We start from the raw sequence: 12,265 nt of genomic DNA, 5'->3' as shown, positions 1-12,265 counted from the left end.
CCCAGAGCATACACTACACACAATCTACATAACACATATAATATTAGCTATAAAAGCTACATATACCACATAAGACATGCCTACTAACATATAAGGATGTCGTGGGCTCCCCCCAGGGTCATATACCTTCATGTCATGGGCTCCCCCACATGGTCTTTACCTAGGAATGCCATGCGCTCCCCCACATGGTCTTATATCCAACTGCCACGGGCTCCCCCATGGTCTTCCATGCAATAACATACATAAACAACTAGCATATCATATATCACCCAAGTATCTATCATACTACATAACACATACAAAAACATATAAGGATGTCGTGGGCTCCCCCTAGTATCTTATACCATCATACCATGGGCTCCCCCACATGGTCTTTACCTAGGAATGCCATGGGCTCCCCCACATGGTCTTATATCCAACTGCCATGGGCTCCCCCCAAGGTCTTCCATACAAATATCATATAATCACTAGCATACAGCTTAGCATAAAGCTAACTATCATACCACATATCTCTACTACAACTAGTGTACCACATAACATAAAATGGACCGGCCTTGGTGCCCTAGACCCATGGGTATGGTGAGAAGACTCAACACTCACGAATGTTAAACTGACAAGCTAGAATTAGATGTGTCCCACGTGCTGCTCCAACTCAACCGCCTATAGCATTATAAGATAGACTTGTCATCATCCTAAAATTACTCTCAAAGTCAACCTTGGTCAAAGTCAAGGTCAACAATCCATGTTGACCTCAACTCGTCGAGTGTATCTAGCGACTCGTCGAGTTCTTATCGAGTCCAGAAAACCTGGTCAAACCCTAGCCAACTCGCCAAGTTGTTTCATCAATTCGAAGAGTTCACTTGATATCCAGAAGGCGGGGAAACCCAATCCGACTCGTCGAGTCCCCTTTCCTGTTTGCTTGTTATGATGATACACCGAATATAGGGACTCCAGGGCTTGGAAACCCAATCCGACTCGTCGAGTTACTAGGGAAACTCGTCGAGTCCCCTTTCCTGTTTGCTTGTTATGATGATACACTGAATGTAGGGACTCCAGGGGGGATGGAAGTGGATTGGAGGGGGATGGAAGTGGATTGGAGATGGTCTAACATGACATCCAATGCTTTGCGGTCATTGAAGTGAGGAAGGTATTTCCACAAGTTAAGCAAAAAAGCACCCAACTAAGCAAAATTACAAAAAAGGAGCAAAAAAGCACCCAACTAAGCAAAATTACAAAAAAAAAGTGTCATTGCTTCTATAAAGAGATTGTTTAGATCAATTTGAAAAGGCTTCAAGTCAACATTCAAGTGATTGATTTTTCCCGTTACAACCTCCTTTGGGCCACCGGTCTAATCGTCCCTAAACCCCAATTAACTCAATAAATAGATCTATTAACCCTCTTCCATATATTGTCTATGCTACCACCATTTAGTAAGAAGATCAAGGTTAGAAGCTTTTAAACTTCCAATGTTCAAACCTCCCAATTCTTCGTAGTTCATTGTTTCAATGTTTTGTACCAAGCAATCTAAGTGATGTTTTTGTGATCCGACGAGCTACCCCATAAGAAAACGTTGAGAATACTTTCTAGTTTGGAAATTACTTAGGGTGCATTTACTTACGGAAAACTGAGTCATTTTCCAGAAAAAATTTCCAAGAAAAATGAGAATTTTTAAAACTCATTTATTCAAAATTTTTTCTATTTTTCACGGAAAATGAAAATTTTCTATTTTTCAAAATTACAAACAACTTTGAAAATTTTAGAAAACTAATAATTATTGTTTTCCATATTTTTCTAATTCCAACTTTTTTCTAAAATATAAACACCCACCCACCCACAACCATCCCTCCTGCCCCATCCCCATCCCCACTCGACCCACCTAGACCCCCACAAACACAAACACAAACAGACTCACCACCACCACTACCGCAATCAACAACCCACCATCACCATTACCACCTCCGCTGCACGGAAGCAACCAAAACTAATCTAACCTACATAACAACAGCTAAAACAAAAATCAATCTACACTTTATGTAGCCAAACAAAATTTGTATTTCTGAAGCTAGAGAAACCCTGATCCACATTTCGACAACATACAAGCGAACCCCAAAGATATCAATGGAAGCATCACAACAAAGAAAACCCTTTCTTGCAACTCTACAATGTACTAAATCGATAAACTCATATACCATATCCTGCTTATTCTCTCTTTCCCTCCCTCAAATTCACAACGCTTGAGCAATAGGCATTGAGAGTTTGCCAAACAACAGTAAAACTGAAACAAAAGAAATACCCATTACAATGAATGCGAGCAAGATTCAACGAGAATCAAATACCAACGCAAGGCTAAACCATAAAAAAAGCAAAGATGACCAAATGAACACAAACCTAAATCGCATACTTTTTTTTAACCGAAAGTGGAAAAAGAAGCTACAACCAAAAAATGAGCGAAGAACTCAAATTCAAACCAAAACAAGAACGCCAGAACAACAACAAAGAAAAAAACTGTTGAATTTTACTACAACATATGACATTTATTGATGATGTAAAAATAACTTTTCAAAAGTAAAAAAGATGAAAATAGAAAAAACAGGTTTTAAATAAAAAGATTATATATATATATATATATATATATATATATAGAGAGAGAGAGAGAGAGAGAGAGATAGAGAGAGAGAGAGGTGTCTTCAATTGAAAAAATAAAAAAGGTTGAGAATGGGGGAATCATTCTCAACCACTCATTTAATCGAAGCATAAAAAGACACGGTGACAAACTTGTAAATATGATAATAGCCTTCAATCTCAACTATGTAACTATATAGAAATTTCAATCGTTCATCATCCAAATTTCTTCAGTTAAACCATCATCAACATCATCCGGTGTTAATCAATCATCGATCTACGTTAATAACATGTTTATCAACACGATTCAGCAATTAACAACAAAAATTCGTTTTTGGTTCTTTTAAGCCAACCTTCAATTCTGCTTGAATACGATCAGATCTTCAACATTTACGATTAATTATACTCCCAGCGTTATTAGATCAACATAATCGATAATCAACAAAAAATCCAGTTCATATAATTCATTCAACATTGATTCTCAAATAAAACTTCAAAATTGATGTTAGAAAAAGATCAAATCGTTTTTTTTTTTTTTGAAAATTTTCATATAATTCTCTATCTATCTACTATTTTGTAAGATTTAAATAGTCCAAGTATCATATAATTCTCACTTGAATTAGTATATGATTATTAAAACAAAAAACGAATATGCAAGTCTATATGTTATTCATATGTGAATAACATATAAAAATTATATATATATTTGTGAAAACACATTGTAATATTCATATGTGAATATACTGTGTAATATTCATAAGTGAATATATCATCTAATATTCACAAGTAAATATACTATGTAATATTCACATGTGATATGCCATGTAATACTATGTAATATTCAGATATGAAAATATTATCTAATATTCATAAGTGAATATACCATCTAATATTCACAACTGAATATATTATGTAATATTCAGAAGTGAATGAATCGTCTAATATTTAAATATGAATATACTATGTTTAGTATATGCTACATTCATATATGAATGATACTTAAATTGTAAAAAAATAATAATCATAATTTTAATTCATAAGTGAATAACGAATGTACTGTAGTAAAAACCTGATTCATTTTTATTCACTTATGAATAACGATAGCTGAAAATATTAAAAAAAAATATATTTTCTTTTATTTTATCTTAAAACTATATATCAATATGGATGTCTATTTGTAGAGACTAAAAAATCATGAATTTTGGTATATTTAAAATCATTTTTCGATAAAAATAGCTTCTTAAAAATAAAAAAAAACCAAAAAAACTATGTTTTTATATATATTAAGGTAATGCTTAGCATAGTTTAAGAAAATATGTTTTGTTGGAAAACACATGTCTATTCTTTTCCCATTTCCGTTGGTACGATGAATGCTTTTGCGACAAAAATAAATGAGTGGTTGAGAATGATTCTCTTATTCTCAACTTTTTTTTTCTCAATTGAACCCTCCTCTATATATATATATATATATATATATATATATATATATATATATATATATATATATATATATATATATATATATATATATATATATATATATATATATATAATTTGAAATTTTGATTAAATGGAAATTATCAAAACTAACCATTTTAAGTTAACATCGGTTGTAAAAGTCGACTAAAATACGATTAATTTTTAGGCGACATCTAACGATTAAGCATCTTGTACGTAATTAGTGAAATTGTGAAACTGATGAAACTTAACACCTTGAAAAAGATATACCTCAATAAAAGCTATTTGAGGAAGTATTGGTTTTGCATTAGTCATATTATCTTATTACGTTATGATATTAGTTGCACTTACTTACTTTGTTATGATATTAGTCGCATTGTGAAAATGATGAAATTTTAACACCTTGAAAAATAATACCTCAATAAAAACTATTTGAGGAAGTATTAGTGTTGCATTAGTCATATTATTTTATTTGTGTTATGATATTAGTAGCATTTACCTACTTTATTATGATATAAGTCATATTTATTTATTTTTATATTTAACTTATTTCCTAATTAGGGTCTCCAACTAGGTGCCGACTAATCTTCAACTAACTGATTTAAAATCCGACTTTTGAAAAAAAAAATCAAAAATTCTAAGAATAACTTCGAAAACCCGATGAACAATTCTGCAATTTCGAGAAAATACTTCGTTTTTTTTTATTAAAATCTAATAAAAAAAAATATAGTAAATCTAAAGTATGTATGCGATACAAGGGTTAAAAATAAGATATTTGATTGAAAAAAATGATATTACATTTTGAAATAGATATTTTAGACATTAGAATTAGAAAAGAGGGTTGGTTGGTAAAAAAAATGGTGCAATCGAGAAAAAAAGCACACATTACATATATCTAGTTAGTCCTGAATATCAAGAACAAGTATGAAACGATCCATATATGAAAAAATTATCATTTTTGCAAAAAACAAAAGAAGTCATTTATAATGGTTAGTGTCATTCCTACACATTGATTAAATGTCTCACACTCTCACAAAATATGGTAGATAAATATCAAATGAAAATTATAAATATTAAGGTATTTCTTTCAAATTAATCTTTAAATTATCGACACTCAACATTAATACAAAAACATTAGACAAGTTGATGGGGCGTAAGCAACTGCATGGGAGTAGAGGTAATAGTGAAATCCCCACACCCATCGTTTTGTCTATGCCCATTACGAGTTATTAATTATCGGAACTCGTCAGCTTCACAAACACCTCTAAACTCTCTTCTCCAAGAAGAGTTGACGAACCCATTAGTTGAGATCCAATATGTGACAACCAGCTATTTCGGGTCAACAAAAGTAAATTAAGCCAACAAAAGTCAAATAGTTAAGACAAAACATTTTTACACCTTGCATTTGGGGTTTTCGGTTTTGGGACCCAAAAATCTTGAGATTTCAGTTGAGATGGACCGAAATCTCCTACACCGAAATCTCTTAGGCCGAAATCTTAACTAGGCCGAAATCTTATATTTGGACCGAGAACATGTGAGACTGAAGTCACATACTTGGACCGCAATCACCCTTGATCTCGGTGGTTTAAAGGAGGTTCTCGGTTGGGGTTTTTGACCGAAATCACTAGCTTAAAGTGGTGGTGTTTTTCCCAAGGGAGTGGATGAGCTTCAAAGCTTCAATAAGGTCTAGGGTTTCACTAGAGGTTCTTAAGAAAGTGATGGAGGTTGCTAATGTTGAAACCTAGGTTAAATGCTCTTAAATAGGCTCAAATCCCGAGACCTAAGGCTTAATACCAAACAATAGGATTCGTATAGTGACACCTTATATGTCGCGTCGCAAATGTCCTGATCCAGTAAGGCCCGATTCTGCTTAAACCCGGACAACTTCTTAGAAAAAGCTAATCCTTATAGTTTTAATACTTATTCTCTTAGCCCACAAGCTCCATTCCTTTAGGTATAAAACTTTATCCTTTAAAGTGAAAGACCTTCCCTTGATCAAACTAAAGTTTGTCTTTCCGAAAAAGGAAACATCCTGTGTAACATCCCGATGTTCAGGTACTTCTAAATTCACCCCTATAATTCTTTTTCATGTCAAATTGGTCCTTAAGTCCAAAAAATAAGCTTTGAAGCCCTAGTGGTAATTTTGTAATTTAGGCAGGAGGAGTATGCCAAGCATACATGTGTGTATGTTGCGCGCCCTAGTACGCTAGGCGTACACTTATGTATGCGGGGCATACTAATGTCAGGAGGAAACCCTAATTATTAGGGTTTGGGTGGTATTTAAGCAACATTGTGGCTCATTTCTCCCCACCTTTTCATCCTCCACACCCTTTGAGACGTTTTTGCAAATCCTAGCCCCCTTAGTGTGTGTTTTGAGCTCAAGAGTGTGTTTTGGTGTGTTAAAGGAAGAAGAATTTGTATCAAGGAGCCTTGAAGTGGAAGCAAGCTTGTGGATCTGGGATCTTTTCCTTATTGAGAAGCTCCAGAAGGTATAAAGTCTATACCTTGATGTCTTGGTTATTTTATCCCATTTTTGGGTGTTTTATGTTGCTTTTCTTATCCCAAAGGTCCCATATTGTGCATGGTTGGTTATTGTCATTTTGAGTTGTCCTTCTAGACCCTAGGAGGGGGTCTAAGCCATAAAAATTAGGTCCCAATTGCTAGAATTGTTTCATGCATCTTGTAGAAGGTCTTAATGGATTAAGACCTTGTATTAAGCACTTTGTGGACTTGTAAAGTCATCAAGTTGGAAATTCATCATGACCATCTTACGCTGGAGCGAGTACCCAAAACATCCTGACCAAAATAACTCAAACAATCTCAAATATGAAAATTCATGTACTTAGGTCCTCAAATGCACACCTGACCTTAGGTCCTGAAATGCACACATGGATTCCTAACAAGTCATCACCAACCCACTGCTCCCATAAGCAAAACAATGAACAAATCAAAACCTCACATCGTATTTAACGTTCCATCTCAGATCACGTACGCAATCACCTGATAAATCATCCTAGAGGACTACAAAGAACACCATGGTTTGAAGTTTCCAAAACCAATACCCATAAGTAGTAACCCAACGCCTAATAAACAACTCTCAAAGACAAACATAGATCCACAATTGCAGAAACGCAATAAAGAACTTTGGATGCACAACCATGACTTCCAACGAGTCAACATAATACCCACCTATGACCTAAAACCTGTTGGCCACTGAGACTCCACATAGTGTTTCCATAATGCTCAAACACCCAGACTATGCCAAAAAGGCTAACGAACCAAGACCAAAGAGTCTCAACCAAAAAACTATCGGGTTCAACCCACATAATTCTAATACACGCTAGTTCACGATACGTCGTGACACCATCCAACCATTGGAATGAGAAGCTCATAGTACAACATTGCTCTTGCCATCATTCCTCCATGGGCTTGAAGACTCATGACCAACACCTCAGTGGGCCTATAGGTACATAACCATCATCCCACCGACCTGCAAGAACCCAATCAACATCCATTCCCGCACTTGCCAGTCGTAACATGAGACATAAAATTTTGTAACAAAAAACCATACTGAAGTATAACTGTTATCAGCACAACACCAGATGAAAACATATTTGTATGTAGTCAGAAAATAAGATAGACAATCATATGTTTGTTTCTACTTGAAAGCAATATATTAGACAAGAACCATGCAATAAAGCCAAACCAAGAGTTCTTAGGCTATCTTATTCAAGTCACATGCAGCAATTACGAAAATCACTCGATGGTCCAACAAGATTCACATGGCTAAAAAAGGACATACTACCTGACTTAGATCCTCAGCATCCCTTCTGATTTACGACCCAAATCAAAAAGTAAAGAACCTCGCAAACTGATAACCATACCATACCTGGCTGGATTCCCATCAAGTCTTATCCTCAAGTCAAACTAACTGAACTATTGTTGGATTGACCCCATCTGCCATCCTGCCGACGTAACATCCCAAAGCTGAAGTTTACATGATTACAAGATGGCATATGAAGAATTGGATAAACATCGCCTCCGACATATGAACTTCTGACAGTTTTGATAAAAACTTTCAAACAAATTTAGTTAATGATGATGAAAAGTATAACCAATTGATCGAAAATGACCAAACCATTAATATCCATAAATCTCATTACTATTGCTACATAGCAATCCTGAAAGATATCACCTTTACCATTAACGATTGTCTAAACAAAGCCCATACGAAAAAACATATACCTTACCCTAAAACCAATCAACAACTGCCAATCCTTGTTAAAAGATAATCAATCCATGATGCAAGATAATCATACTCTTTATACCCGATACACAACCTGAGCGATCCAATCGTTCCATCACGAAAAACTTGGCGCTCCCGAAGGGATCTACTTGCTACAACGAGTTCCTTGCCTAATAACTCTCTACTGCGAGGTCAACTCATGCTTTCCTAAAGACATAAATTTTATGACTAATCGTGTTACACCCACTATTTTATCGGTTGTTGAATTCTTCCTAAAGCTTGGTGGATCCCTAAGAAACATAACAGAAACTTTGCAGTTGCGAGAACTATGATGGTAGTGTACTTTCCCTCCCTTATGTTAATAGTAAGCCTAAACCAATAATCCTATATTCTCGAACAATATATTCTTCTAACTCATGATACTGAAATTCAATGATTTGAATTGTCCTTTGGACCTCCATTCAGAATACCCGATTCTCTCTTACTTAGGGTTCTAACTATTATTGACCATCCACCATAATTAACAGGGCCTGAACCGATACATACCATCTATAACTGAAAAGATAGACATCTGAATAACTAACCCTATCCTAAAACCTTAGTTGAAAAAGAACAAACAAAATGGATAGGTCAAAATTCCAAGCCCCCGAATACCTATTCCTGCATTGTTCTCTGACGAACCTTCTAATTTTTCAAACAATAGCTTGACAATCCCAACATAACATTAACACGCTATGCTAACAATCAATCGATCTATCAACATAGCTTGTCCATGAGTTCAGACCAATAATTCATCATAAGCATAAAATGAATAAAAGGAATATCATAATATAATCATAAACATACTAGAGATAATCACAATTGTTGGATCAGATTTCATCCCTCCTGCTCCCCTTGGATAATTTAACGTGACCCATCCAGATGCAACGAAAGCATACTTTCTTCTTCTAGTACTTGCATTCACGACTGAAATGACCCTTTTGCCTACATCTAAAACACCTAGGTATAACCATTTAATGGGTAGCATCATTCGCTTTCCCACACTTACCATAATGACACTGACTCCCTATATCACTGGAATGAGTACCTGTTCTTGCTCATCCGTCCTCTGTTGAGCCTCCATCCCGAACTTTGGAAACATATGATTACCCATCATTAGAGATACCTAATTCTTCTTAAATTGAGTCATGAACTCCTCCCACAACACGATTTCTAGATCGGCCACTGTAGTGGACTAGGCGATCAAATCCCAAACGTCTCTCGATGCATGTTACAATTTGTCTAAGACAAACCGAACTTTTTTCTCCTCGGGGAAAAAACGGGTATGAAAAGCATCTTCTTTCTCCTCTATCCATCACATACTAAGAACTAGGGATGAAAGTGAGTCCAAACCCGGACCGGATGGAACTGGACCCGGAAAACCTAGAACCGTTTAACGATATTTTTTAGAACCGGAAACCGGACCGGTATATAGGAACCGATTCCGGTTCGGTTCCGGGTACGGTACCGGGTAAAAGGGGTGTAGAACCGAAAAACCCGGAAATAGGAAAGTGGGTAAGGTGGAACCGGGTAAAATGAGTTTAGAACTGGAAACCCATATTTTTCTTTATTTTTATTATTTTTTGTAATTACATCAATCACATAATCTTTCAACCTTTATAAAAAAATTAATAAGCAAAAAATTACATTTAGGTTTTTGATGACATTGATTTTTTATTTTTATTTAAAGTAACGTGATATAATAAAGTTGGTTTAATATTACTTTGAAATATGAACTTTTAGTTATGTGAGTGTAATATATATTGTACGTTCATAAGGATGAGTTAATTGTAACATGATTATAGGTTCTAATTAAAAAAAAAATAGTTAGAATAATTAAACAACAAAATGAATATATAAAATTTTGTAAAAGATCCACTATAAATAGGCTAAAAGTTTATAGAACTTTAACCCATTAAGCCAACAAAACAAGTTGATACTAAAAATAATAAGACTTTCGATTTCACTTTTTTTGATCAAATACACTATTATATAGTCAAATTCACTCAAATAAAACAACACAAGCCAATTTTTCAAAATTTCCTATAAACGACGAAATCAACCTTTTTAATTAAGCAATTTGATTAATGGGCTAGTATTTGGGTTGGAAAACCTTAATGGCTTGAAACCCTAATTTTTGAGAAAATTATCGAGACCCGCTCTTGAATTAATTAACAGAATCAAAATATTAAATTATAATCATTGACAAATTCACCTGAGGCAATAATGGACTTAATGGATTAAGTCCTTAATGGGTTAAGTAGGAACACTTAACCCTAATCATCATTTCATGTAAGAAAACTAAATTTTAATTGGGCCTTTCTATTGGGTTTTGGTAATTGGGTTATTAATGGGCCATCCAAGAACAAGCAAATGAACTAGAATAATTTAATGCGCTTTAGGGTAAATCCCATATGAGGGTTTGGGCCCAATTTGGAAAATTGGGTCGTAGATGGGCCATAGTTAGGCCTTGATGATTATATGATATTGGGCTATTGGAAATGCCTAGTGTTTGGACTGGACTAGGTAGTTGGGCCTTTAATTATAACCATGTAAAGGTTTGGGCCCAATTTGGAAAAATTGGGCACATGTTAGGCTTTGGTCATTACATGACTTTTGGGTCTTTGGAGTGTGAGATGGACCTTGGGCTTGGAATCCAATTATTAATTAGGTATTTTTTGATGTTGACAGTTCGGGAATCTGTCAACCAACAGCTGGAGTTTTATATGCGGGAGTTCAACAGTGCTAGGTGAGTTACATCACTATACTAAGGGGTCTAAGGCACCAAGGCCGGCCCATTGGATATGTTATCCTAGCAGTGTTATTATGTTGAGTATGAAGTTAGTGTTGCATGCTAGTGGTTATCCAGTTAGGTAGATCTATAGGACTACCTATGTTGTTATATGATTATCTGCATGCTCAGTGGTTATGTTATATGTTGATATGTTATGTGGGATGGGTTAAGGTGATACTACTCCGTGCGGTAACCAACAAACCCGGGAGCATTCCAGTTACGAGCTAAGGAGACTCGTACTGTGGGCTCGATGGTAATCCAGATGTGAGCTGTGGGCCCGGAAGGCAATCTAGACTCATATTGTGGGCCCAGGGGTAATCCAGTCTGTAAAGCTGTGGACCCATTGCATGCTGTTCAGTTTATTATGTTATGATATTGTTGATATTGTTATGTGAACTGTATGTGTATCGGTATTTTGGGGGAACTTACTAAGACTCGGGCTTACAGTTTCAGTTTATTGTTTCAGGTGCATCAGATGATTGCAGGAAGGTAAAGGCGTGATCGTACAACTCCTCACCTTTTATGACTATGTTTCTGGGATACTCTGATATAGAATTCTTTTGAAAACAAATTGGTAATAACTGTTGGTTTCTAAATGTTTTAAAAAGTTTAAATTTGTCCTGATTTTTATGGATGTTTCAGCAACAGTACCTCTGATCCCACTAGATTTGAGATCAATTTGACATATAATTTCCCGTTATCCCCCACGAATTGATATGTCCACCCGGAGGTATCAATTTTCACAACCAAAGGCTTACAATCGTTATTTTCATACTTATCGTACAAATTTAAGTTTCGCTCTTTTCCACGCACATTCACATTTTTCGCTTGTGCTAGATTTACATATAGAATTGGAAATTTAGACATTTAAAACTTTAATATATCTAATACTTAAGAATTTCATATAACTTACAAGATTGGCAACCTAATGGTACACCGCATAGGACCCCTTGTGGAGGTCTATCCCTACCATCTCCTCCAAGTCCATCGCGACTTCTGCCATCTATTTAACAAATATTATAAACATTCAAAATATATAATAAAACTACTTATAAATAAGGAATATTTGAAAATTTAACAAATATATAAGCAATCAGGATATATAA

The sequence above is a fragment of the Lactuca saligna genome, chromosome 9 (assembly GCF_052625555.1).
Source record: "Lactuca saligna cultivar CGN05327 chromosome 9, ASM5262555v1, whole genome shotgun sequence".
Lineage (NCBI taxonomy): Eukaryota > Viridiplantae > Streptophyta > Magnoliopsida > Asterales > Asteraceae > Lactuca > Lactuca saligna.
The sequence above is the reverse complement of the archived record's forward strand: the minus strand, read 5'-3'. Positions refer to the sequence as shown.